The sequence below is a fragment of the Bos indicus genome, chromosome 28 (genome assembly GCF_029378745.1).
Source record: "Bos indicus isolate NIAB-ARS_2022 breed Sahiwal x Tharparkar chromosome 28, NIAB-ARS_B.indTharparkar_mat_pri_1.0, whole genome shotgun sequence".
NCBI classification, from domain to species: Eukaryota; Metazoa; Chordata; class Mammalia; order Artiodactyla; family Bovidae; genus Bos; species Bos indicus.
The window spans coordinates 2,828,058-2,855,220 of record NC_091787.1 but is presented as its reverse complement, the minus strand read 5'-3'; the positions used below and the strand labels follow the sequence as shown (position 1 = coordinate 2,855,220).

At 41.5% G+C, this 27,163-nt stretch overlaps 1 long non-coding RNA gene across 1 annotated transcript; it reads right to left on the bottom strand.

Annotated features, from left to right (window-relative positions):
* Positions 1 to 18,501: 18,501 nt before the first annotated feature.
* Positions 18,502 to 26,112, bottom strand: LOC139180428 (uncharacterized). The gene is made up of 3 exons (XR_011564684.1): positions 26,045 to 26,112; positions 20,500 to 20,647; positions 18,502 to 18,915 (listed from the first exon to the last, which is right to left on the bottom strand). It is a non-coding gene; the product is annotated as an uncharacterized lncRNA (long non-coding RNA).
* Positions 26,113 to 27,163: the final 1,051 nt, after the last annotated feature.

Genomic DNA, 27,163 nt, shown 5'->3' with positions numbered 1-27,163 from the left:
TGGAGAAGACTCTTGAAAGTCCCTTGGACAACAAGGGGATCAAATCAGTCAATCCTAAAGGAAATCAATCCTGAACATTTATTGGAAGGACTGGTGCTGAAGCTGAAGAGATACTAGTCTTTATCTTCTTGGTCTACTAACATTCCACTTCAAGTCATTATTCCTTGTTCCAATTGCTAGTCTCCCAGCTTATTGACCTGTCCTGCAGCAAGAAGGAGCTTGGGCTCTGTAACATTTTAAGGGAATTTGGGAGACTTCTGTCGGAGAAGGCAATGGCACCCCACTCCAGTACTCTTGTCTGGAAAATCCCATGGATGGAGGAGCCTGGTAGGCTACAGTCCATGGGGTTACTAAGAGTTAGACCTGACTGAGCGACTTCACTTTCACTTTTCACTTTCATGCATTGGAGAAGGTAATGGCAACCCACCCAGTGTTCTTGCCTGGAGAATCCCAGGGCCGGGGAAGCCTGGTAGGCTGCCGTCTATGGGGTCTCACAGAGTCAGACACGACTGAAGTGACTTAGCAGCAGCAGCAGCAGCAGGGAGACTTCTGTAAGCTAATGACCACTCAAACCAATACTTTGGCCACCTGATCCAAAGGGCCAACTCATTGAAAAAGACTCTGATGCTAGGAAAGATTGAAGGCAGGAGGAGAAGGGGACAACAGAGGATGAGACAGTTGGATAGGATCACTGACTCAATGGACATGAACTTGAGCAAACTCAGGCAGATAGTTAAGGACAGGGAAGTCTGGCATGTTGCACTTAATGGGGCTGCAAAGGGTTGGACAGGACTTAGTGACTGAACAACAACAACAATATTAGCTAAAGGGTGGTGACACTTACTAAAATATGGTAATTCAGCTCAGGTTTCATTATAATGTCCCCTTTCACTTAGTTTCTCTCTAGGCTACATGCAGAAGTGCTCCTCTTCAAGGACTATTAACTCTCTGACTTCACATACCATGATTTAGACCCCTGTTTCAATTGCTTGTGTGTAATTATCAGGGTTTGTGGCTTGAGTGTGTCTGGTGCTTGATGCACCTGGTCTTCCTTCAAGCTAGTGTAGATTGTTGCTCGTTTACTGGATTCTTTTCTTGAATGGTCATTAGCTTACAGAGTCTCCCAAATTCCCTTAAAATGTTACAGAGCCCAAGCTCCTGCTTGCTTCGGGACAGGTCAATAAGCTGGGAGACTAGCAGTTGGAACAAGGAATAATGACTTGAAGTGGAATGTTACTAGATCAAGAAGATAAAGACTAGCATCTCAAAAAGGCCATCTTCCCCGAGTCCCAATTTGGGGTCCTTTTATATACAAAAGGAAAAAGGGGAGGGGCCACTGTGGCACCAACCAATGGCTGAACAAGACCACTATTGGTCACTGGGTGACAGTTGTTTACTAACTGGTCATGTGCTTGGGGGATGGACCCACTGCACATGACCAGTTAGCCAGTGGCTAAGCGAGGTTTCTATACCTGGTGCCTACCTCACTGCCACTGCACCCTGAGCAGAAGGGTGTGAATAACTCCAGAAAGTGCCAGGTCTGAAGAAGTACCCGGCTGCTCCAGCAACGTTATCCTCCACCCCTGGTGGAAGGAGGTATGCAGGTGGCAGAGGCCACAATGGCCATGTAGAGGCAACTGATGCACGTGTCAACTGTGATCACTGTCTGAGGTGGCAGGCACCGTGGGCTCAGCCTGCCACTGGCTGCACCAGCCAGCCTATGAGGGCTGAGTTGGCCCCAGAGCTGGTGCCCCCAGAGTGGAGCTCCCTCCTGTCTGCTTGTGCAGTGCTTGGGTGGCAGGCAGGAGTGGGCTGGTCTGGTGGGCTAGCTGTAGCTGCACTTGGAAAGGTGTGGTAAAGTGACCCCTGCCACAATGGAGCATGCAGGCTGGTGCCAGGGCTCGGAGAGCCCATCAAGCCTCAGGTTCAGGCTAGGAAGGCCGCCACTACAAAAATTCCCTTCAGTCTTTAATCTAGTGGGATTTCTAAAACAACTAATTAGTCTACTGCATCCCTATTATGTCCAGTGGCCTACAGACCACATTGCTTTTCTTTTTTCATTTTTGCAACACACAGAGGGGGTTGGTTTCCCACCCTTTCAGATCTCCTCAGTGGTCCAGTATGAGAATTTCCTGGTCTTCCATGGGGAGGATATCTGAGAGTGTAACAGAGCACAGTGAGTGCATTCCATAGCTTGCAGCCATTGCTGTAGGGCATTAGGGCTCACCCTGTTACCAGGCAATGAGTCCTGCTCAACCATTGGTGGATGCCTCAGTGGGCCCTGCCCACTGGCAACCAGCTGTCAGTGAGTGACTGTTAGTGGTTCTGCTCAGCCATTGGACAGCACAGCAGTGGGCCTCAATCACAGTTCAGTTCAGTTCAGTCGCTCAGTCGTGTCTGACTCTTTGCGACCCCATGAATCGCAGCACGCCAGGCCTCCCTGTCCATCACCAACTCCGGGAGTTCACTCAGACTCACGTCCATCGAGTCAGTGATGCCATCCAGCCATCTCATCCTCTGTCGTCCCCTTCTCCTCCTGCCCCCAATCCCTCCCAGCATCAGAGTCTTTTCCAATGAGTCAACTCTTCGCATGAGGTGGCCAAAGTACTGGAGTTTCAGCTTCAGCATCATTCCCTCCAAAGAACACCCAGGGCTGATCTCCTTCAGAATGGACTGGTTGGATCTCCTTGTAGTTCAAGGGACTCTCAAGAGTCTTCTCCAACACCACAGTTCAAAAGCATCAATTCTTTGGTGCTCAGCCTTCTTCACAATCCAATTCTCACATCCATATATGACCACTGGAAAAACTATAGCCTTGACTAGATGGACCTTTGTTGGCAAAGTAATGTCTCTGCTTTTGAATATGCTATCTAGGTTGGTCATAACTTTCCTTCCAAGGAGTAAGCGTCTTTTAATTTCATGGCTGCAAGCAACCAACTATTAAGAAACAATGAGTGAGGGGATTCAGACAATAGAGTAGTGGTCGTGAAGAGGAGAATGAGCTAAGAGGTGGATCCCAGCCTTCTCCCTGAGGCCCTCCAGCTCACCCAGCCTTTGGCCAGTGGGTGAGCTGGGGGGCCCAGAGAATAGGCTGTGGGTTGTGTCCTGTGGGGCTCTAGAGCCCTAACCAAGGCCACCCATCAGCATTGGCCCATGTGTTGAGGCATCGGTGAACCTCTCCTCCATCCTTGTCTCTATGACCTCTTAGCTGAGGTGGTCTGCTGGGGTCACAGTCTGTGGGACATGATCTCCCCCAACTCTGGGCAGCCTGAGGAGCCTTGAGGGCCAGTTGGATTGGGCACCTGGCTCCTTCAGTGATGACAGCTGGGTAGAGGCTGAGGACCTGGCCCTGAGGGAGCTGCCAGCTGGCATCTGCATCCTCTTAGCCAGGATCAGGACTTGGAGGGTGAAAGTTGTATCTTGGGACCTTCCCCTTTCTTGTCAGGACAAAGAATAACATTTGTGTGGTAGAGATTTACATCATTACTTGACCTGACCCCATGAACAAAGGCTCTGACACCAAAAAGTTTGTAACAAATAACCACACCCCTCCCTCACCTTTTGTTTTTAAAGGGCCTGGCCAAAAGCTTTCAGTAATTTTGGAGTTCTTAGGGCATGAGCCACCGATCTCCTTGTATGAACCTCTAATAAACCTTTCTCTGTTCCAAACTCTACAATGCTTTAATATTGATTGGCCTCACTATGTGTTGGGGACACGGACTTGTGATTCGGTAACAAGGATAGAGAATAACATTAATTTGGTAGAGATTTACAAGAAAGTCATTATCTGACCATGACCTGACTTCAAGAACAATGGATCTGGCACCAACAATGGATCTGACACCAAGCAATAACTAACCATGCCCTTCCCTCATCTTTTTGCTTTAAAAAGACTTGCTGAAAGCTCCTAGTAACTTTAGGGTTTTTAAGGCATGAGCCACCCATCTCCTTGCATGTTCCTGTAATAAACCCTTCTCTGTTCCAAACTTCAGTGCTTTAGTATTGTTTGGCCCCAATGTGCATCAGGCACACGGACTTGTGTTATTTGGTGACAAGAGTTGCTAAACTTATGGGAAAGCATTATAAACTGCCCAGAACACTTTATCTCCTTTGATACAACATCTTTGACCAGAAAAGTGTCATTTGATATTTGAAATGATACATTCCAAAGTCATAATATGAAAAAAAATGTACAAAGCACCTTACAATTCTGCTCATTTCTCATGCTAATAAGGTTATGCTCAAAATCCTTCAAGCCAGGCTTCAGCAATATGTGAATTGAGAACTTCCAGGTGTATAAGCTGAATTTAGAAAAGGCAGAAGAACCAAAAATCAAATTTCTGTGTCTGCTGGATCGTAGAGAAAGCAAGGGAATTCCAGAAAAACATCCATTTCTGCTTCATTTTCACCTTTGACTGTGTGAATCACAACAAACTGTGGAAAATTCTTAAAGAGACTGAAATACCAGACCACCTTATTTGTCTCATGAGATACCTGTATGCAGGCCAAGAAGCAACAGTTAGAATCGCACATGGAACAATGGACTGGTTCAAAATACAGTGTGTCAAGGCTGTATATTGTCACCCTGCCTATTTAACATATATGTAGAGTGTATCATGTGAAATACTGGGCTGGATGAATCACAAGGTGGACTCAAGATTGTTGGGAGAAATATCAACAACCTCTGGTATGTAGATGATACCATGCTAATGGCACAAAGTGAAGAACAGCATCTTGATGAGGGTGAAAGATGAGAGGGCAAAAGCTGGCTTAAAATTTAACATTCAAGAAACTAAGATCATGGCATCTGGTCCCATCACTTCATGGCAAATAGATGGGGAAACAATGGAAACAGTGACAGATTTTCTTTTTCTGGGCTCAAAATCACTGTGGATGTTAACCGCAGCCATGAAATTAAAAGTCACTTGCTCCTTTGAAGGAAAGTGATGACCCACCTAGACAGTGTACTAAAAAGCAGAGATTATCACTTTGTCAACAAAGGTCCATATAGTAAAAGCTGTGATCTTTACAGTAGCCATGTGTGGATGTGAGAGTTGGACCATAAAGAAGCCTGAGCAGCAAAAATTGATGCTTTTCAATTGTGGTGCTAGAGAAGATTCTTGAGAGTCCCTTGGAGAACAAGGAGATCTAACCAGTCAATCTTAAAGAAAATCAACCCTGAATATTCATTAGAAGGATTGATGCTGAAGCTCCAATACTTTGGCCACCTGATGCAAAGAGCTGACTCATTGGAAAAGACCCTGATGCTAGGAAAGATTGAGGGCAAGAGGAGAAGGGGGCGACAGAGGATGAGATGGTTCCTAGTGGCATAAAAAGAGATACTACTGGCATAAGACGAGGAGATAGAGGACAGGCAGGAAAAGTAGTCACAGACGTCCCCTACAGGATAGCATCACCTACTCAATGGACATGAGTTTGAGCCAACTGTGAAAGATAGTGAAGGACAGGGAAGCCTGGCGTGCCGCAGTATATGGGGTTGCAAAGATTTGGACACAACTTAATGGACTCAACAACAACAGCAACAACCACAACATAAAATTTGGGAATATTCTAATTCTGCGAAAAATGTCAGGGTAATTTGATAGGAATTGCATTTAATCTATAGATTGCTTTGGGTAATATGACCATTTTAACAATATTAATTCTTCCAGTCAAAGAGCTTGGGATATCTTTCCATTTCTTTAAGTCATCTTCAATTTCCTTTATCAGTGTTTTATAGTTCTCAGTGTAAAAGTCTTTCATCTTTTTTTCATGTTTAATCTGAAGTATTTTTTAAAGCAATTTTCAAAGAGATTTAAAAAATACTTTTCTGATATTTCATTTAGTTTAAAAAATGGAACTGATTTGTGTATGTTAATCTTGTACCCTGTTACCTTGTTGGATTTGTTTATCAATTCTAGCAGTTTTTGTCTGGAGTCCTTAGGGTTTCCTGCATATAGTATCCTGTCTTCTGCATATAATGATAATTTTACCTCTTTCCTTGGGTATCTTTCATTCTTTTTTTTTTTTTCTTTGTCTGATTGATATAATCTGGACATCCAGTACCATGTTGAATAGAAGTGGTGAGTTGGGCATCCTGTCTTATTCCAGATTTTAGTGGGAAAGCTTTCAACTTTTCACCATTGAGTATTATGTTGGCTGGGGATTGTCATAAATGGCTTTTATTATGTTATGTTCCTTCTATACCTGCTTTGGTAGTAGTTTTTATCATGAATGTATGTTGAATTTTTACAAATGTTTTTTCCTGCATTTATTGAGGTGATCATGTAGTTTTTATCTTTTGTTGATGTGGTGTGTCACATTGCTTTGCATACACAGAACCACCCTTGTGACCCTGTGATGACTCTAACTTGATTGTGGTGTATGATCTTTTACTTTTTCATCTATATTCATCAAATATATTGGCCTGTAGTTTTCCTTTTTGTCTTTGTCTGCACTTGGTATCAGGGTGATGGTGGCTTCATAGAATGACTTTGGGAGTATCCCCTTCTTTTTGATGTTTTGAAATAGTTGGAGATGAATTAGGATAAATTCTCTGTAGAACTGGTAGAATTCCCCAGTGAAGCCATCTAGTCCTCGACTTTTGTTTGCAGCGAGTTTCTTTCTTTCTTTCTTTTTTTACTACAGATTATATTTCACTTCTGGTGATTGGTCTGTTCAAATTATCTATTTCTTTTTGATTCAGCTTGTTGGATTACACGTTTCTAGAAACTTTTTCATTTCTTCTAGGCTGTCCAATTTTTTCGCATTGAGTTGTTTATGATATTCTCTTCTGGTTTTTGTATTTCTGTGGTCAGTACTTTTAATTTTTTTAAAGCCATTGATTTGGATATTTTATGTTTATCTTTTATTTGATCATATCACACAGCACATGTGGTCTTAGGTCCCCAATCAAAAACTGGACCCCTGCCCCCTGCGTTGGGAGCTCTGTGCCTTATCCACTGGCTTGCAGTCTTCAGTACCTCTAATTTTAATCAAAGATAAAGTTTGCATTTTTACTCCTTATTGCTTTGGAATGATTTTTGAGAGGATAAAAGGCAAAATGTTCTCTTTATCATACTATTATAGAACATTAAATGTTATATTGTTTTTGATTAAATAATTTAAGGTATATTTCACAGGAAACAAAACTCCTTAAAATTATAGCCTCCAAGTCTGTGCTGTGCTAAGTCTCTTCAGTTGTGTACGACTCTTTGCAGCCCCATGGACTGTAGCCTTCCAGGCTCTTCTGTCCATGGGATTCTCCAGGCAAGAATACTAGAATGGATTGCCGTTTCCTTCTCCAGAGGGTCTTCCTGACCCAGGGATTGAAACCAGGTCTCCTGCATTGGCAGATAGATTCTTTACCACTTCCAACAACACGAGAGGAGACTCTGCACATGGACATCACCAGATGGTCAATACGGAAATCAGATTGATTATATTCTTTGCAGCCAAAGATGGAGAAGCTCGATACAGTCAGCAAAAACAAGACCTGGAGCTGACTGTGGCTCAGATCATGAACTCTTTATTGCCAAATTCAGACATAAATTGAAGAAAGTAGGGAAAACCACTAGACCATTCAGGTATGATGTAAATCAAATCCTTTACAATTATACAGTGGAAGTGACAAACAGATTCAAGGGATTAGATCTGATAGAGTGCCTGAAGAACTATGGACAGAGGTTTGTGGCATTGTACAGGAGGCAGGGATCAAGACCATCCCCAAGAAAACAGAAATGCAAAAAGGCAAAATGGTTGTCTGAGGAGCCTTACAAATAGCTGAGAAAAGAAGAGAAGCAAAAGCAAAGGAGTAAAGGAAAGTATACCCATTTGAATGCAGAATTCCAAAGAATAGCAAGGACAGATAAGAAAGCCTTCCTCAGTGACAGGGCAAAGAAATAGAGGAAAACAATAGAATGTGAAAGACTAGAGATCTCTTCAAGAAAATTAGAGATATCAAGTGAACATTTCATGCAAAGCTGGACACAATAAAGGAAAGAAATGGTATGGACCTAACAGAAGCAGAAGGTGTTAAAAAGAGGCGACAAGGATACACAGAAGAACTATACAAACAAGATTTGAATGATCACGATGGTGTGATCACTTACCTACAGCCAAACATCCTGGAGTGCAAAGTCAAGTGGGCCTTAGGAAGCATCATTAGGAACAAAGCTAGTGGAGGTGATGGAATTCCAGTTGAGCTATTTCAAATTCTAAAAGATGATGCTGTGAAAGTGCTGCAGTCAATATGCCAACAAATCTAGAAAACTCAGCTGTGGCCACAGGACTGGAAAAGGTCAGTTTTCATTTCAATCCCAAAGAAAGGCAGTGTTAAAGAATGTTCAAACTACCACACAGTTGCACTCATCTCACACACTAGCAAAGTAATGATCAAAATTCTTCAAGCCAGGTTTCAACAATACATGAACCGTGAACTTCCAGATATTCAAGCTGCATTTAGAAAAGGCAGAGGAACCAGAGACCAAATTGCCAACATCCACTGGATCATCGAAAAAGCAATGGAGTTTCAGAAAAACATCTATTTCTGCTTAATTGACTATGCCAAAGCCTTTGACTGTGTAGATCACAATAAACTGTGGAAAATTCTTCAAGAGATGGGAATACCAGACCACCTGACCTGCCTCTTGAGAAACCTATATGCAGGTCAGGAAGCAACAGTTAGAACTGGACATGGAACAACAGACTGGTTCCAAATAGGAAAAGGAGTATGTCAAGGCTGTATATTGTCACCCTGCTTATTTAACTTCTATGCAGAGTACATCATGAGAAATGCTGGGCTGGAAGAAGCATAAGCTGGAATCAAGATTGCCGGGAGAAATATCAATAACGTCAGGTATGCAAGACACCACCTTATGACAGCAATTGAAGAAGGACTAAAGACCCTCTTGATGAAAGTGAAAGAGGAGAGTGAAAAAGTTGGCTTAAAAGTGAACATTCAGAAAACTATGATCATGGCATCTGGTCCCATCACTTCATAGCAAATAGATGGGGAAACAGTGGAAAGAGTAAAAGACTTTCTTTTTTGGGGCTCCAAAATCACTGCAGATGGGGACTGCAGCCATGAAATTAAAAGACGTTTGTTTCTTGGAAGAAAAATTACGACCAATCTAGACAGCTTTTAAAAAACAAAGACATTACTTTACCAAGAAAGATCCATCTAGTCAAAGCTATGGTTTTTCCAGTAATCATGGATGGATGTGAGAGCTGGACTATAAAGAAAGCTAAACACTGAAGAATTGATGCTTTTGAACTGTAGTGTTGGAGAAGACTCTTGAGAGTCCCTTGGACTGCAAGGAGATCCAACCAGTCCACCCTAAAGGAAATCAGTCCTGAATATTTATTGGAAATACTGATGCTGAAGCTGAAACTCCAATAATCATTGTATTGGAGCCTCTTGATGAAAGTGAAAGAGGAGAGTGAAAAGTTGGCTTGAAACTCAACATTCAGAAAACTAAGATCATGGCATCTTGTCCCATCTGGACCTGACTCATTGGAAAGGACCCTGACGCTGGGAAAGATTGAAGGTGGGAGGAGAAGGGGACGACAGAGGAAGAGATGGTTGGATGGCATCACCAACGCAAAGGGCATGAGTTTGAGTAAGCTCTGGGAGTTGGTGATGGACAAGGAAGCCTGGCATGCTTCAATCCATGGGGTGGAAAAGAGTTAGCCATGACTGAGCAACTGAACTGAATGAAGCACCACCTGGGAAGTCCCCGAAGTCTGATTTCGCTAATTGGCTGGGAAATGCAGATGATAATGACAAGCTTGTATATCACTGGGAATAGTGCTGTAAGCTTTTCTGAACATGTTGGTAACAGTTCCTTTTCTTCCACAGTCACTTCTGTTTTTATCCAACTCATTTTTCCTCTTTATTTTCTGGCTTTTAGTTAAAGTAATATATTTTTTTCCTACTCTCTACTTTTATTTCTATTCTTCAAAGAATGCCCCTAATTTTTAACTTATATTTAATTTTATATTTTTGTAACAAAACCTCAACATAGTCAACATCACTATCTTTTTTTTTTTTTCCATCACAGCACTGAAAGGTTACACAGCATGTATACATAAGGTGTCCAGTTTGTATGGGGATTCTAGCAATTTATGGAAGTTTTCCTGGCATAATAGGACCCCCTTGCCTGCTCAAAAGTGAATTGGTGGTCTCCAAATTTAAATTATCATGCCATCTGACACTATTTCATGTGTTTTGTTGTTGCTGTTGCTTATTTCCCCCACTAGAATGTAAATTCCACAAAAATAGGCCTTTTAACTCTTTATCCATTATCCCTGAAGTCTGCAACAGTTTCTGGCATGTATTAGCCACTCTATCATGATTTTCTGAACTAACCGAATGAGTAGACTAAGGCAAGACCCTTACAATGTTTGAATTACTCCCTGAAGTTCTTTCACTGATCTTATTATCTACAATTTTTGTCCCTTTTGTAAACATAAGCATTATAGGAGCTATTGTTTATCATCTGGAGTTGATTTATTTCACCAGTTTCTATGCTGTCAGTGATCTCTTATATCCCAACCCTTCACTTTGTCTTCATCTTGCTAAAGTATACCCTTCAGTAAATCTTTCAATGAGGTTTTAGGGTAAACTGTTAGTTTTCATATGTCTGAAAAAAATATATCTTCCATTTTTAAATGACTGAAGGGTATAATGGTTTCTAGTCATAGTTTTCTCCTGTACAATTTGAGGACACTGCTTAGTATTTGCCAACATATACTGCTGCTGAAGACAAATCTACTTTCAATGTAATTATTATTTTATAGTAGATGGCATGTTCTTTCTGAGTTTTGAAATTTTGTCTTTGCTCGGTTGGAGGTTTGCTTTGACTTCTCTAGGTGCAAGTTGATTGATTTATATTACATAGCACTTGTTACATGTTTTCAAGCATGTAACAAGATGGTTCATATCTTTCTTTGATCTGGATGTTCTCAGAAGTGATCTGATCCTCTACCATTTCCTTAGGTTTCTCCTGTAGAAAGCCTCACAGATGGGAATCTCACAGTCTGTTCTCTGTCTCTTATAACTTCTCTTCCCAATTTAAAAATAGTCTCTCTTTCTGTAATACGCTATGATCTCAGTGAGTTTCTTAGCACTATCATTCAGATTAGTAATGGTCTCTTGGTTTGTGTCCTTCTAAAATCACTTGCTTATAGGATGTTTTTTAATCTCAGTGATGGTATACATTTCAAATCCTTTATAGGTGCTAAACCTGATTATTATTAAATCATTTATGTTTTAAGCTTTTTATCTTATATTAAGGGATAGTAAACAGTGTGCCTGAAGAACTATGGACTGAGGCCCGTAATATTGTACAGGAGGCAGTGAACAAAACCATCCCAAAGAAACAGAAGAGCAAGAAGGCAAAGTGTTTATCTGAGGAGGCTTTACAAATAGCTGAAGAAAGAAGAGAAGTGGAAAGCAAGGGAGAAGGGGAAAGCTACATCCAACTAAACGCAGAGTTCCAAAAAGTGGCAAGGAGAGACGAGAAGGCCTTCTTCAGTGAACAGTGCGTAAAACTAGAAGACAACAGCAGAAGGGGAAAGACTAGAGATCTGCTCAGGAAAATTGGAAATACCAAGGCAATATTTCACCCACAGATGGGCACAATAAAGGTGAGGAACGGTAGAGACCCAGTAGACACTGAAGAGATCAAGAGGAGATGGAAAGAATACATGGACGATGGGCACAATAAAGGTGAGGAACGGTAGAGACCCAGTAGACACTGAAGAGATCAAGAGGAGATGGAAAGACTACATGGACGAACTGTACAAAAAAAGATCTTAATGAACCGGATAACTATGATAGTGTGGTCAGTCACCCAGAGTCTCACATTTTGGGGTGTGAAGTCAAGTGGGCCTTAGGAAGCACTGCTGTTAATAAAGCTAGTGGATGTGATGGAATTCCAGCAGAGCTGTTCAGAACTTCAACGGATGATGCCATCAAGGCATTGCATTCAATATGTCATCAAATCTGGAAGACCTAGCAGTGGCCACAGGACTGCAAAAGGTCAATCCTCATCCCAATTCCCAAGAAGGGTAGTACTAAAGAATTTTCTAACCATCGGACAATTGCACCCATCTTCCATGCTAGTAAGGTCATGCTTAAAATCTTGCATGCTAGGCTTCAGCATTATGCAAACCAGGAACTTCCAGATGTCCAATCTGGGTTTAGAAAGGGCAGAGGAACCAGAGATCAAATTGCCAACATTTGCTGGATCTTAGAGAAAGCAAGGGAATTCCAGAAAAACACATACCTCTGTTTCATTGACTATGCTAAAGCCTTTGACTGTGTGGATCATAACAAATTGTGGAAGGCTCTTAAAGAGATGGGAATACCAGACCATCTTACCAGTCTCCTGAGAAACCTGTATGCGGGTCAAGAAGCAACAGTTAGAACCCTGTATGGAACAACTGATTGGTTCAAGATTTTGAAAGAAAGGAGTACAATAGGGCTGTCTGCTGTCATCCTGTTTGTTTAACCTATACGCTGAGCGCATCATGAGAAATGCTGGGCTGGATGAGTTATAAACTGGAATCAAGACAGGCAGGAGAAGATCAACAACCTCAGGTATGCGGGTAATACCACTCTAATGACAGAAAGTGAAGAGGAACTAAAGGGCTTCTTGATGAGGATGAAGGAGGAGAGTGAAAGAGCTGGCTTAAAACTGAATATTAAAAAAACTAAGATCATGGTATCCAGGCCCATTACTTCATGGCAAATAGAAGGGGAAAGGTGGAAGTAGTGACAGATTCCTTTTCTTGGGCTCTAAAATCACTCCGGATACTGACTGCAGCCATGAAATCAGAAGATGATTGCTGCTTGGCAGGAAAGCTATGACAAACCTAGATAATGTGTTGAAAAGCAGAGACATTACTCTGCCGACAGAAGTCCCTATAATCAAGGCTGTGGTCTTCCCAGTGGTCACATACGGTTGTGAGAGCTGGACTGTAAAGAAAGCAGAGCAACAAAGAATTGATGCCTTCATACTGTGGTGCTGGAGGACTCCTGAAATTCCCTTGGACAGCAAGGAGAGGGAACCAGTCTTAAGGGAAATCAACCCTGAATACTCATTGGAAGGACTGATGCTGAAGCTGAAGCTCCAATATTTTGGTCATCTGATGTGAACAGTTGACTCATTGGAAAAGCCCCTAATGCTGGGAAAGATTGAGGGCAGAAGGAGAAGAGGGCATCAGAGGATGAGATGGCTGGATGGCATCACAGATGCAATGAACATGAACTTGCATGTTCCTTGCAAACTTTGGGAGATGGTAAGGGACAGGGTGGCATGGCGTGCTGCAGTCCATGGGGTCTCTATGAGTCAGATACGACTGGGCAACTGAAGAACAGCAATAAATAGTTGATTAACAATATTGTGATAGTTTCAGGTGTACAGCATAGTGATTCAGTTATACTTGTACACATGTTTATTCTTTTTGATATTCTTTTCTTATTTAGGTTGTTATATAATACTGAGCAGAGTTCGTTATGCTATACAGTAGGTTCTTGTTAGTTATCCATTTTAAATACAGTAGTGTGTACTATATTCACACTGTACTATATATATCAGTCTGAAATTCCCTAACTATCCCTCCCCCCGCCCTTCCCTGGTAACTGTAAGTTCATTTTCTAAGTCTGTAAATCTGTTTCTGTTTTATAAAGAAGTTCATTTGTGTCATTTCTCTTTAGATTCAAGGTGTAAGTATCAGGTTGTTTCCTTTCTCTCTGGTTCTTGTCTTATCATAGCAAAGATTAGGATGACGGATTAGTTGCAGCTCAAGCAGGCGGGATTAATTAAGCAGGCTGCAGATAGCACACTCACAAGATGTGAGAGCAGGCTGACTGCTGGAGTGCCCCCTCACTCCTCTTGGCTTCCTTTGTTATACTTTATGTCTCCTTCTCTTGGTGGTTCCTGGGGCCTGATTGGTTCAGCCTCATGCAAAATAGGGTTTGTATCCATCACCTATCGGAGAACAGAATGCAAATAGGTTCAAGGCCAGTCAGGGAAAGTGATTTGTCTGGACCTGGTTTCCTGCCAGAGGTTCTCACTCTGGTCCTTGGTTTCTTTTTTCACAGGCTGCTTCTGGTTCTTTTCCCTCTCTGGTTGCTGCTTTCTCTAGCCACCATCTTGGATTCCTTTTCTATTCTAACTACCTAACATAAGTGAAATTATATGATGCTTTTCTTTCTCTGACTTACTTAGTATGATAATCCCTAGATTCATGCATTTTGCAGCAAATGACACTATTTCCTTCTTTTTAATGGCTGAGTGATATTTCATTATATATATGTCCCCATCTTTATCCATTTCTCTGCTGATGGACATTCAGGTTGCTTATATATCTTGGCTATTTGTAAATAGTGCTTCAGTAAACACTGGGGTGCATGCATTTTTCAGACCAATTTTTTTCTCCGGACAAATGCACAGGAGTGGGATTGCAGCATTATCCGGTAGCTCTATTTTTAGTTTTTTAAAGAGCCTCAATGCTGTTCTCCATAGTGGCTATACCAATTTACATTCTCACCAGCAGTATAGGAGGGTTCCCTTTTCTCCATGCCCTCTCCAGTATTTACTGTTTGTGGATTTTTTGATGATAGCCATTTTTACTGTTGTGATATCTCATTGTAGTTTTGATTTGCATTTCAGTAATAATTAGCAGTGTTGAACATCTTTTCACATGCCTCCTGGCCGTTGATATGTCTTCTTTGCAGAGATGTCTAGTTTACATCTTTTTCCCGTTTTTTGATTGGGTTATTTTTTTGATGCTATTGAGGGTTGTGAGCTGTTTGTAAATTTTGGAGACTAATCCCTGTTTGCTACACCATTTGCAAATATTTTATACCAATCTGTGAGTTGTCTTTTCATTTTGTTTATGATTTTGTTTGCTATGTAAAAGCTTTTGAGTTTCATTAAGTCCCATTTGTTTATTTCCATTACTCTGGGATACAACTGCTATTTTGGTCAGAAAGGGTTTTGCCTGTTTTTCCTCTAAGAATTGTATAGTGTCTGGTCTCACATTTAGGTCTTTAATCTATTTTGAGCTTATTTTTGTGTATGGTGTCAGGAAATGTTATAATTCCATCTTTTCTACATGTAGCTAGCTGTCCAGCTTCCCCAGCACCATCTATTGAAGACACTTTCTTTTTCCCATTGTATCGTCTTTCCTCCTTTGTTGTAGATTAATTGACCATAGGTGCAGCGGTTTATTTCTGAGCTTTCTATCCTCTTCTATTGATTTATATTTCTGTTTTGTGTGTGTGTGTGTGTGTGTGTGTGTGTGCACGCGCCAGTACCATATTGTTTTGATGACTATAACTTTGTAGTTCAGTCTGAAGTCAGTGAGCCTGATTCTTCCAACTCCATTTTTCTTTCTCAAGATTGCTTTGAATATTCAGGGTCTTTTGTTTTCATATAAATTTTAAGATTTTTTGTTCTAGTTCTGTGAAAAATTCCATTTGGTAATTTGACAGGGGTTGCATTGAATCTGTAGATTGTTTTAGATAATACAGTCATTTTGACATTATTGATTCTTCCAACCCAAGGACATGGTAAATCTTTTCATCTGTTTGTGTCATTTTTTATTTCTTTCAACAGCGTCTTACAGTTTTTGGAGTATAAGTCTATTGTCTCCTTAAGTAGGTTTATTCTTTTATTGGAGCATTTAATCCATTTATATTCAAAGTAGTTATCAATATGTGTGTTCCTATTACCATCTTCTTGTTTTGTGTGGTTTTGTGGGGCTTTTCCTTCTCTTGTGTTTCCTGCCTAGAGAAGTTCCCTTAGCATTTGTGGTAAAACTTGTTTGGTGGGGCTGAATTCTCTTAGCTTTTGTTTTCTGTAAAGATTTTGATTTCTCTGTCAAACTTGAATGAGATTCTTGCTGGGTAGAGTAATCTTGGTCATAGGTTTTTCCTTTTCATTGCTTTAAATATATTATGCCATTCCCTTCTGGCCTGCAGAGCTCTGAAAAATCAGCTGATGACCAACCATTTTGCCAAAAGTTTTCACTTTTGTCTCAGATTCAAAGGATTTGTTAATAAAATAAGCCACTTGTTGTAATTAAATAAATAATACCAACATTTATTAGAGAATTATTTAGCTTACTTTTTATATACTAATATTAAAAGAAAAGAAAAAGAGAAAAAGCAGAGGATACATCACCAAACTGGGTTCTGACCAACATCCAGACTCAAACAGTGCTGGAAAGTCCCATGTCGCAGCACGTCTGGAGTCCAGTTGGGAAAAGATCCCTGGTAGCACCTCTGTTCCGTGGGTGGGTCTTCAGAGCTTGGAAGAGATGGGAGATGGGCAACCGGGAGCATCCCCCAGGTTACAGTCCTCTCCTCCCCAAAGGAGGCTGGCTTTCTAACTACCGAATTAATCTTCATTTTTTTGAGATCGATTTAAGTGGAATTATACACTATGCCCTCCTTAAGTCTGTCTTCTTTCATTACACTTGTTAGAATTATACCTATTTTTCAAAGTGGCTGTAGCCAGTTTTCATTTTGCATAGTATTCTATGATAAAGATATACACCATAGGCAAAAATAAGTCAAAATGTTTGATCCATCAAAGATTTACATGTGAGACACAGCACTGTTAAAGTCCTAGAAAAAAACATAGCAGGAAATCTTAATGACATTGCATTTGGTGAGGACTTCGTGGATATGAAAACATAAGCACAAGCAACGGAAGTAAAAATAGGTAGCATGGACTCTATCAAAAGCAAAACTTCTGAGCATCAAAGCACACAATAGAGTGAAAAAAAAAACAACCCTGTGGAATCAAATAAGGTATCTGCTGAATTATATATCTAAAAAAGTCAATAACTATTAATAGAAAACATAAAGAACTCCTATGACCAGGGATCCCCCTCTCTGCCCTGCAGCCAGAAGACCTGAGACGTGCAGGGCCCTGCTGCCAGTGCCCCAGACCCAGCCCTGCCCGCCAGTGGTCAGCAAGCCAGAGGATCTCTGCTGTTCCTGGGGGACTCAGCTGGGGAACAGGAGAAAGATATCAACAAAAAATTTTTAAATTTTTTTACTTTTTTGTGTGCAAAATGTGACTTGAACATGTATTTGTCCAATCCACAGATATGGCCTCTATAAAAAGCATCTTGCATGTGAGCTAACATGGGGTTGGGCCTGCATCCCTCCCCAGGCTTGGAGGAGTGAAGACATGTTTTGTGCTCTCCTCCAGGAGGTGGTTGCCCTCAGGTGTCCTCCCAGAAGCCTCTCTCACTGGCCCCCTGACCTGGGACACTTGCCTCCACTTGTGCCTTGTCTGTCTGGGAGCCTGGAGCTCATCCAGCCCTGGGCAGGCAGCTCCCTGCTGAACTTTCTCAACACCTACCCAGGACCAGGCACTGAGCTGAGCTTTGCAGATGCTTCCTGTGAAGCATCAGATACTAATAGACAGAAACACATGTGATGACATAGAATTATTTTACCTACAAAACACAGTCCACTCAACTAACTGGCCCTGCCTGACCAGAAGGTGGAGGTTATTCTTATGGGTCACCAGATGGATGGCTAGGGAGCTTCTCACAGGCTTTTCCCCTTCTGCCGGGTGGAATCCCTGAGCACTGGCCCAGGGAGAAGCAGGATGATTTGGTTTTATTTTTATGATGAAGCAGAAGATTTTTAAAGAGGCATGTAAGCATCTTGCAGAATGGGTTTCTGTAGATGTTGTTTGGATAACAAGTGTCTAAATTATCAAAAATAGGGTACAAACTTCATGTGGGGACAAGCAGTGGTAAACTAGAAGTGGAGGCCTTTCAGAGCCTGTTTCAAGTTTGTGACAACCCCCTTGAGTTTGGGGTGATTGAGGGTGATGGGGAAGGAAGTGGGAAACAGCTTTGGGTCAGTAGGGGGTTGAGGCTGAGTGACACCTTGTGGGACCTAAAGCATAAAACTTACATAGTTTGGGATGGTGCATTTTTAAGGAAAAGAATCCAGAATAATGTGTGGGATCTAAGAAGAGTCTGAGCAAATGGTTTCAGCCTTCATAACTTCCCAGAAAACCCGCCTCTGGTGATGAAGTAAACCCAGGATTGTAGTAAGAACATCTTTGCCTGCATGTCTGCTCTTCCCTAGTAGACTGTGTGACCTTGACCAGGTCACCTCTCTGGATTACCATGTGCCATGTGATGGTGCGTTAAGACCTTGTACACTTATAAGAAAAGGACCATGACAGCGCTGAGGATTTGCTTTCCAGGAAGAGATGAAAGATGTGAGGTTGTTTAAACACTGCACCTTATTTAAATACAGTTTTGACTCACAGTCACATTAAGCTACTTATTACCTGTCCAATGTGTCTCTTATTTTTGCTTCAGAGCTCATTGCATATCAGGCAAAGATGCCAGTAATGAGGGAAAACCTCCCATTTGACAGGAGCAGCCCTTTTTTATGTTGGCTGGACCGCCCCACCCACCCACTCACCCATCTCCACCATGTTCCTTACTATTCTGGGCTGGACCATGTATGCCCATGTGCTCACGGGCACATGTGGGTGCGACAGGCACGCTCTTAAGGTTTCTCTTTCTGCACCCTCCTGAGTTAGTGCTGAACATGCTGACACACGCAAGCCTCAGTGTCCAAGCTGGTGCCCTGCTTTGATGGCTTTGGTCCTAAGTCAACTATGGCCCACCCCCATCAAAATCAAGTCAGCTTCATGTTCAGCTTAACCTTGGGCCTCAAGTGATGACATTAGGAGTTACATTATCTCTGGTTTCCATGTTGGCCTCACTTTCTGGTCAGTTAGCTGATATAGTGGCTGTGGCAGCCCCCTAGAGGGGAGAAAACTTCTCCATTCACAATAGCTCCAAGTCTTGGCACAGATTTCCTGGAACCAGGTCACATGTCCACCCTTGAGCAGATTACTGAAAACAAAGAAGATGACATCTGTTCATTTCCTGGTCTAGGTCATATGCTCAGCTTTTGATTCTTGTGTTATAGAGTGTAAACTTTTTTCAAACCACATGGACTAGGGAAAGATGGTGGTGTGGTGGTGGGGTCTGCACAGGAAAAAGAGGTACTACTGGAGGAGATGATGAGGAGACAGAAGACAGGCAGGAAAAGTAGTCGCAGATGTCCACTACTCCACCCAGGGTAGTGGAGCATCCTAGAATCTAAAGGGATAAGTTCTTCCCACATGTAATGCAAAACCCAATCAGAACCCTAAGTACCACATACATCAAGGGTCATGGAGCCTGGAGTTGAGAGCCAAATGGAGACAGGACCTTAAGAAGACAGAATGAAAACAATCTCAGGCTGTCCTACCAAGGCTGTTGACCTGGGAAGATAAGTTTTAGGCAGAGGCACAGGAGCCCAGGGGCTGTGTCAGTCTAGAGCCCAGACATTGACAGGAAAGAGCAGGATGGATGAGAACCCCTGAGGGAATCCTTTGTGGATCTTGTTAGATGGAAATGCAGCCTCATGGGCCCCACTCCAGATTTCCTGATTCAGAATCTGACTTTTAATCAGATCCTCAGATGATTCATGTGCATTGCTCATCTAAAGATGAATGTGTTTTCTCATAGCCCTCACATTCATGTATGGTGGGACTTATGTCAGGTCTTCACTCAGACTTTCTGCAGTGCAATGTGGGCTTGTTTATGGAGGAGGCTTAAACATACTCATGCTTCATCATGGAGCCAATATTTCTACTTCTGAGACATCAGAGAACAAAATCAATAGAGGCTGGGATAAAGCATGGTATGCACAGAGATGTTCATTGCAGTATTATGTATAATCAGAAGATATTGCCTGTCTACAAACAGGGAAGAATGAAGTTAGGTATGGCATCTTATACATTAACTGTTCTGTTATTGTTTGAAGTATTGTTTTAAAAGAAATCTACAGAGACTGGGCAGGGAATACAGTGATAAAGAAGACAGACACAGTGTCTGCCCTCTTGAAGCTGACATTCTACAAGGCTAGACAGGCAATAAGCAAGTGGACAAACAGGACATTTTTGATTGTGATGTGCACAAAATGAAGACAGGGTAATGTGGTAGGGAAACATGAGTGGGTTGTAGCAGGTTACTTACATAGGTAACAGGAAAAGCCAGGAATGGAAAGCTAGAATTGAAAATGAAATCCAAAAGTTGAGAAGGAACCAGCAAAATGAACAACTAGGAAAAGATATTCTAGGCAAAAGAAACAGGAATTCACAAGACTCTGGGGTTAAGGAGCTTGGCTGTGAAGGGAAAGTGATGCAAGATATGTGGCTGGAGCAGGATAGGCCAGTGGAAGCTCTAAGTTGAGGAGGGTGGAGAAGTGAGTGGGGCCAGGCCACTCAGCCTCCTGGGGTGTGAGTGAAGTCGGGTTTAGTTCTGAGGGCAAAGTGTTACAAGAGTGCATCAGGAGACAGAGTGTTATCCATAAAATGACAGAATAGGAAGTTCTAGCCAGCACTGCCTCATAGAAACACTAATGTGAAAACCACCTACAGACAAAAATACCTGTGTGAGAACTCTGGAGGCCAGTTGAGGGGTTCAGCCACGCTGAAAGGGGAGAAAGAGCAGTGTCACTTTGCTTGCATCACCGCTGCTCTAGGCTGACGAAACTCAGACCCAAGAGAGATCTGGGGCCCCAGCCCATGATGTCTCCCTGAAGAAAAAAGAGAGAACAGGTGACAGTCTGACTCTCCATCCTTTTGGGGCAATGTGTAAAAGCTCTGCTTATTTTGCTGCACCCAGAACACTGAAGTAATCAGCATGGCTGGATTGTCTGGAAGCAGCAAAGAATGAAGACAAGGGTGGAGGTTCATAACCACCAACATATACCCCCAAAGCCACAATTCCCTAAAGATGGTGCCCAACACACTCCCACAGATGGAACATGAACCTTAGCAACCACTGAAGACCTCAGCAACTAGCTTGACTCTGCAGGACTGGGGGAAGGTGCACAAGTTGGAGACTGCTCCTTCAGGAGGGAAGGACAGAGTGGGATTGAGTTCATTATTCTGGCAACTCAGTGTACTGCCCTATGGAAAAAGGGTGGGTGAGTCCTGGCGTTCAGCATGGCTCTGTGGGAAAGGGAAATGGCACACAATTCTAAGACATGCCTTTCAACATGGAGGGATAAATTGGTGCTTGCACTCCATGCCCTGGCCCAGCAGGGCACACCCTAGAGAAAAAGAATAGGCAGCTCTCAGCTCCTTACACTTCTCTATGGGATCAGGCAAAGGAAGACAGTCTTAAGTCTAGCCTCTGAAGGAGGAATGAGAGGAGTACAATGGGCACATCTACACAAAAGTTTGATAGATTCCCAGGATCTCTAGCTGGGTGAAGGTGTTTCCATTCCCAAGCCAGTGCATATGGACTATAAGGGTTGACTACTTCTTTAAGTGTACAGACATCAACACAAGATAAACTGAGGACAAAAAATTAGGGAAACATGTCATCACTAAAGGAACAAACAAATCCAGTAACTGACCCCAAAGAAATGGGAATCTATGAATTGCTGGACAAGGAAGGGAAAATAACCATCTTAAAGATGCTCATTAAGCCATAAGAGAATGCAGACAGACAACTAGACAATACCAGAAAAAACAATACATGATCATGATAAGTTTTTTTTAGGGTTTCTCAAGAAAGCCCCTGAAAGAGTCAAAGCGTAAATTCTGGAGCAAAGCATATAATGACTGCAATGAAAAATTCAATGGAGAGCTTCAACAGCAGACTTCATCAGTCAGAAGAAAGAATCAATGAACTTGAAATCAGGTCACTTGAAATGCTCTACTCAGAGGAGTGGGGCTTCCTTGGTGGCTCAGTGGTAAAGTATCTGCCTGCCAATGCAGGAGATGCATGCTGGATCGCTTGGTCAGGAAGATCCTCTGGAGTAGGAAATGGCAACTCACTCCAGTATTCTTACCTGGAAAGCTCTATGGACAGAGGATACTAGAGGGCTACAGTCCACAGAGTGGTAGAGTCAGACATGACTGACTGACTGAGCATACACACACACACACAGTCTCAGAGGTGCAAAGGTAAATAAGAATAAGAAAGAGTGAATAAGGCTTACAGGTCTCATAGGACACAGTCAAGAAAAACAATAAAACATAATGGAGTTCTAGGAATATAGAAAGGGAAAGAAAGCTTATTTAAAGAAATAACAGCTAATATTTTTTCCCCAATCTAGGGAAGGAAAAGGACATGTAGATTCATAAAGCCCAAAAGACTTCAAACAGGTTGACCCTAAAAAAGGTATACCCTAAGACACATTAAAATTAAATTGTCAAAAGTTAGAGAATTTTGAAAACAGCAAAAGAAAAATGATATCACATAAAATGAAACTCCATTAAGATTATTAGCAGAATTTTTAGCAGAAACCTTGAAATCCTGGAGAAGTAAGATGATCTTTTCAAAATACTGAAAGACAGAATTCACCAACCAAGAATACTATGCATGGCAAAACTGCCCTTTAAAACTGAAAGACAGAAAGACTTTCCTAGACAAATATTGAGTAAGTTTGTTATCACTAGACCTGCCTTAGAAGAATTGCTAAAGGGAGTTTGTCAAATTAAAAACTAAGGACACTAAACAACCACACAGAAACATAGCCAAGTATAAATTTTACCGGTAAATATATAGGCAAATAAGGAACAATGCAATACTGTCATGGTGGTGCACAAATCACCTTTAACCCTATTTAAAAAGTTAAAAGATGAAAGTATTGAGAATAACTACAACTATAATAATCAATAATTACTTTAAATTTAAAAGGATTAAAGTCACTAATCAAATGACATTGAGTGAATGGATAAAACGATAATCTACAACTTATGCTGTGTACAAGAGGCTACGCTTTAAAAACACTCAAAGAGTGAAAGTAAAGGGATAGAAAAAGACATTGCATAAACATGTTAACCAAAAGAACACAGGGGTGGCTACTTATATAAGACAAAATAGACTCTGAATAAAAAATAGCTCCATGAGACAAAAGGGTTTATTTGACAAGAGGATAGCACAATTATCTATCACCCATTCTGCTCCTGTGCAGATGTCTGAAAAAAGCAAAAACGCAACTTCAAAAAGATACATGCACTCCAATATTCACAGCAGCGTTATTTAAAATTGTCAAGACATGGAAGCAACCTAAGTATCCATCAACATTTGAATGTATAAAGACAGTGTGGTAAATATATAATGGAATACTACTCAACTATCAAAAGAATGTATCATGAATGAACTTCTTATGGTAAATGAAATAAGTCAGACAGAGAAAGACAAATACTGTATGAAATCACTTATATGTGGAACCTTAAAACATACAACAAACTAGTGAATACAACAAAAAAAGAAGCAGACTAACAAATACAGAGAACAAACTAGTGATTGCCAGGGTGGGGGAGGGGCAGTATAGAGGGAGGCGAGTGGGAGGAGCAAAATACTGGCTGAGATATTGGCTCAGGGATGTACTGCACAATACTCAGAATATAGCCAACACTTTGTAACAACTAAAAATACAAAGTTACATTAAAACATTTAATACAGACAAGAAATTTGGGGTTAACATATACACGGTACTGTTTATACAGTAGGTAGACAACATGGACCTACTGAATAGCACAGGGAACTATATTGAATATCTTATAATAACCAATAATGGAAAAGAATCTGAAAAATCACACACACACATATCACTTTGCTGTGAACCTGACTCTAACACAACATTGTAAATAACTGAACTTCAGTTTTCTAAAAGGTTATAAAAATAAGTAAATAAAAATGTGTGTCCAACATCCAAGCTCCTAAATATATAAAGCAAATATCTTCAAATCTCAAGGGAGAAGTAAATGATACAGGGTGCTTGGGGCTGGTGCACCGGGATGACCCAGAAGGATGGGAAGGGGAGGGAGGTAGGAGGAGGGTTCTGGAAAGGGAACACATGTACCCCCATAGCAGATTCATGTCAATGTATGACAAAACCAATACAATATTGTAAAGTAAAAAAATAAATTAAAAAAATGGATGGGACATTCAGACAAAAATCAATAAGGAAACAGCAGAGTTGAGCATCCCTATGAAGCAGTGGACCAAACAGATATTTATCAAACATCCAGCAACAGCAGAATGTACATTCTTCTCAAGGTAACATGGATTCTCCTGGATAAATCATATTATATATCACAAAACAGGCTTTAACAAATTTAAGGAGATTGATATCATCCCAAATGTCTTTTCTAACCACGGTGGAATGAAATTAGAAATCTGTAACAGAGGAAAATGGGGAAATGCATAATTACATGGAAATTAGACAACATTCTCTTGCATAATAACATTGGATCAAAGAGAAACTTAAATTAGAAAATATTTTGAGACAAATGGAAAGTACCAAGTGACACCAATAAATACCTACATCACAAAAGAAAAATCTCAAACAATCTAAATTTATACCTCACAGACTTAGAAAAAGAACAAATCAGGCTGCAAGTGAAAGAAAAAAGGTGACACCATAATAAATAGAATTGGGAAACAGAAAACAATAGAAAAAAATAGATTAAAAGGTGGTTTTTGAAAAGATAAAATTGACAAACCCTTAACAAGTTTAAGGAATAAAGAAGACTCAAATAAAATCATAAATGATAAAGAAGACCTTACAAAATGCCACATAAATTTTAAAAATCATTAGAAATTATTATGAACAATTATATATCAATAACTGAGAAGAAATGGATAAATCCTAGAAACATGCAATTGAAAGCTTGAACAGACCAATAATAAATAAGAAGATTAAATCAGGAACCAAACACCTCTCAACAAAGAAAAGCTCAGGGCCAGGTCTTCACAGGCAATTCTACCAAACTTTAAAGTAGAATTAATACCAATTCTTCTTGAACTCTTCCAAAAGTGGAAGAAAGAACACTTCCAAACTCACTTTATGATGCCAGCATTACTCTGATACCAAGGCCAGACCCAAAATTAGAAATAAGAGCTACCATATGCTCTAGCAATCCCACTTCCAAGTATATACACAAAGGAATTGAAATCAAAGTGGTACCTGCATTCCCTGTTCACTGCAGCATTGTTCAAATAGCCAAAACCTGGAAGCAACCTGAATGTGCATTGCCTGAAGACTGGCTAAAGAAACTGTGGTATGTACACCAATGGGATATAATTCAGACTTTAAAAAAAGAAGGAAATCCTGCAGTTTTCAATAACATGGATGAACCCGGAGGACATTATGCCAAGTGAAGTAAACCAGACACAGGACAAATACTATGTAGTATCACTTACACAAGGAGTAGTCAGGCACTTAGGAGAGAGTAGAAGGGTGGTTGCCAGGGGCTGGGAAGGAGGGGATAGAGAGCTGATGGGCAAAGGGTATAGAGTGTCAGGTGTTCAAGGTGAGTAAGTTCTAGAAATTCACGTGGCACCGTGCCTGTAGTTAACAAAGCCATATTATATACTCGGAACTTGGCTAGGAGGATAGGTCTCCTGTTAAGTATTCTTACCACAAATAAAGAAGGGGAGGGAACTTGGGCATAATGGATATATTTATGGCATAGACTGATGATGGTTTCACAGTTGTAGAATCATCTTCAGAGTCATCAGAGTGTATACATCGAACACGTGCAGCTTTTTCTGTGTCAGTTGTACATCAATGCTGTTGTTTAGTCACTAAGTCATGTCCAACTCTTTGTGACCCCATGGACTATAGCTTGCCAGGCTCTTGTCCATGAGGTTTCCCAGGCAAGAATACTGAAATGGGTTGCCATTTCCTTCTCTAAGGGATCCTCCTGACCCAGGGCTCAAACTCACATCTCATGCATTGGCATGTGGATTCTTTATCGCTGACCCACCAGGGAAGCCTTGGACATCAATATGGTGGTTTAAATAAGTGAATAGAACCTGATTTGGTCTAGGGAGCTGAAGCTGCGTGGACAGAGTCACACATTTATGATCCTCATTAAGTCAGCAAAAATGGCAAAGAAAAATACCAGTTGTATCATTTTGACTATAGAAACAATGGAAAACACACAAAAATATTAACAGCGATTACCTCCAGCTGATGGGATTACAGATGACTTTTACTTGTTTTTCTTAAATTTTCTGTATTTCTTCTGCACAAGGAAAACAATAGAGGTGATTTTGGAATCTGAATTTGTGTCTATCACAGTTATTAGTTACAGTCAACAGAATCTGCTTTTTATGATTTGAGCAAAAAAGGGGCTTATTTATAAGCGTTAAGGCTGAGATTCCAGGACTAGCAGGGAACTGAGAGAGGAGGCCCCACAGCCCAGGACAGCACAGCTGAGATAATCACCTAACTCCAGTGGATACTGTTGTCATATCGTACTCAGCCCCAGACACTGGGGCTGCTGCTGTGGGAGAACCAGACCCTTCTGTTCCCTGCCAGCCAGGAGCTCCATCCCTCCACCACCCTGTGTTGCTCGCTTCTACATTTGAGGTCTCGGGCAGGCATCTGTCCAGAGAAGCTGAGGTCACCTAAAGAACCCTATCTGCACAGGTGTCTGGGAAACGTAGGTTTCAGATTTTCTAGAGACAGAAGGCGTGGAAGGCAGGGGGTTATACACATGTCGAGTGATTCAGTCTGTATGATCCATCATAGAAGTAAGACAAGGGTTACAGAATAATTACAGGTACCCTTGACCTTCTGAAGTCCACATGATGGCTCAGCTATACATGGTCTTATAAGAACAGCAGGAGGGTGTCTCTCAGTCCAGGGAACCCTGGCTGCTAGAGCCCCTTGGCCTGGCCTCCTTACACTTCCAAATGTGAGCATCTGTCTCCCTGGAGACTTCTGCTGCTGCTGCAAACTGTTTGACCTCCTTGGGTCAGGCTGCAGTGTGAGGCTCAGCATCTCCAGGAGCAGACTCAGGCAGGGCCACAATTGCCTCTGCGCTGGCTCCCAGGCTCCCTGGCAGACTGATTCCTATTGCTCCGTGGGGGCGTCCTACAGTGGGGGGATCATGCAGTGGGGCCTCCCCAGAGGTGGGGAGCTTGATAACAACCATAATTACTCGCCTTCTCTTCCTCTTCTCACTTCCCTACACTCTTGCCTTGTCTTCACTTCCCAAATAAACTCCTTGTGCCAGGATCCTTATTTCCAAGTGTGTCTAGGGCAGCCCAGACTAAGACATCTCTGGCCTGAGTGTGC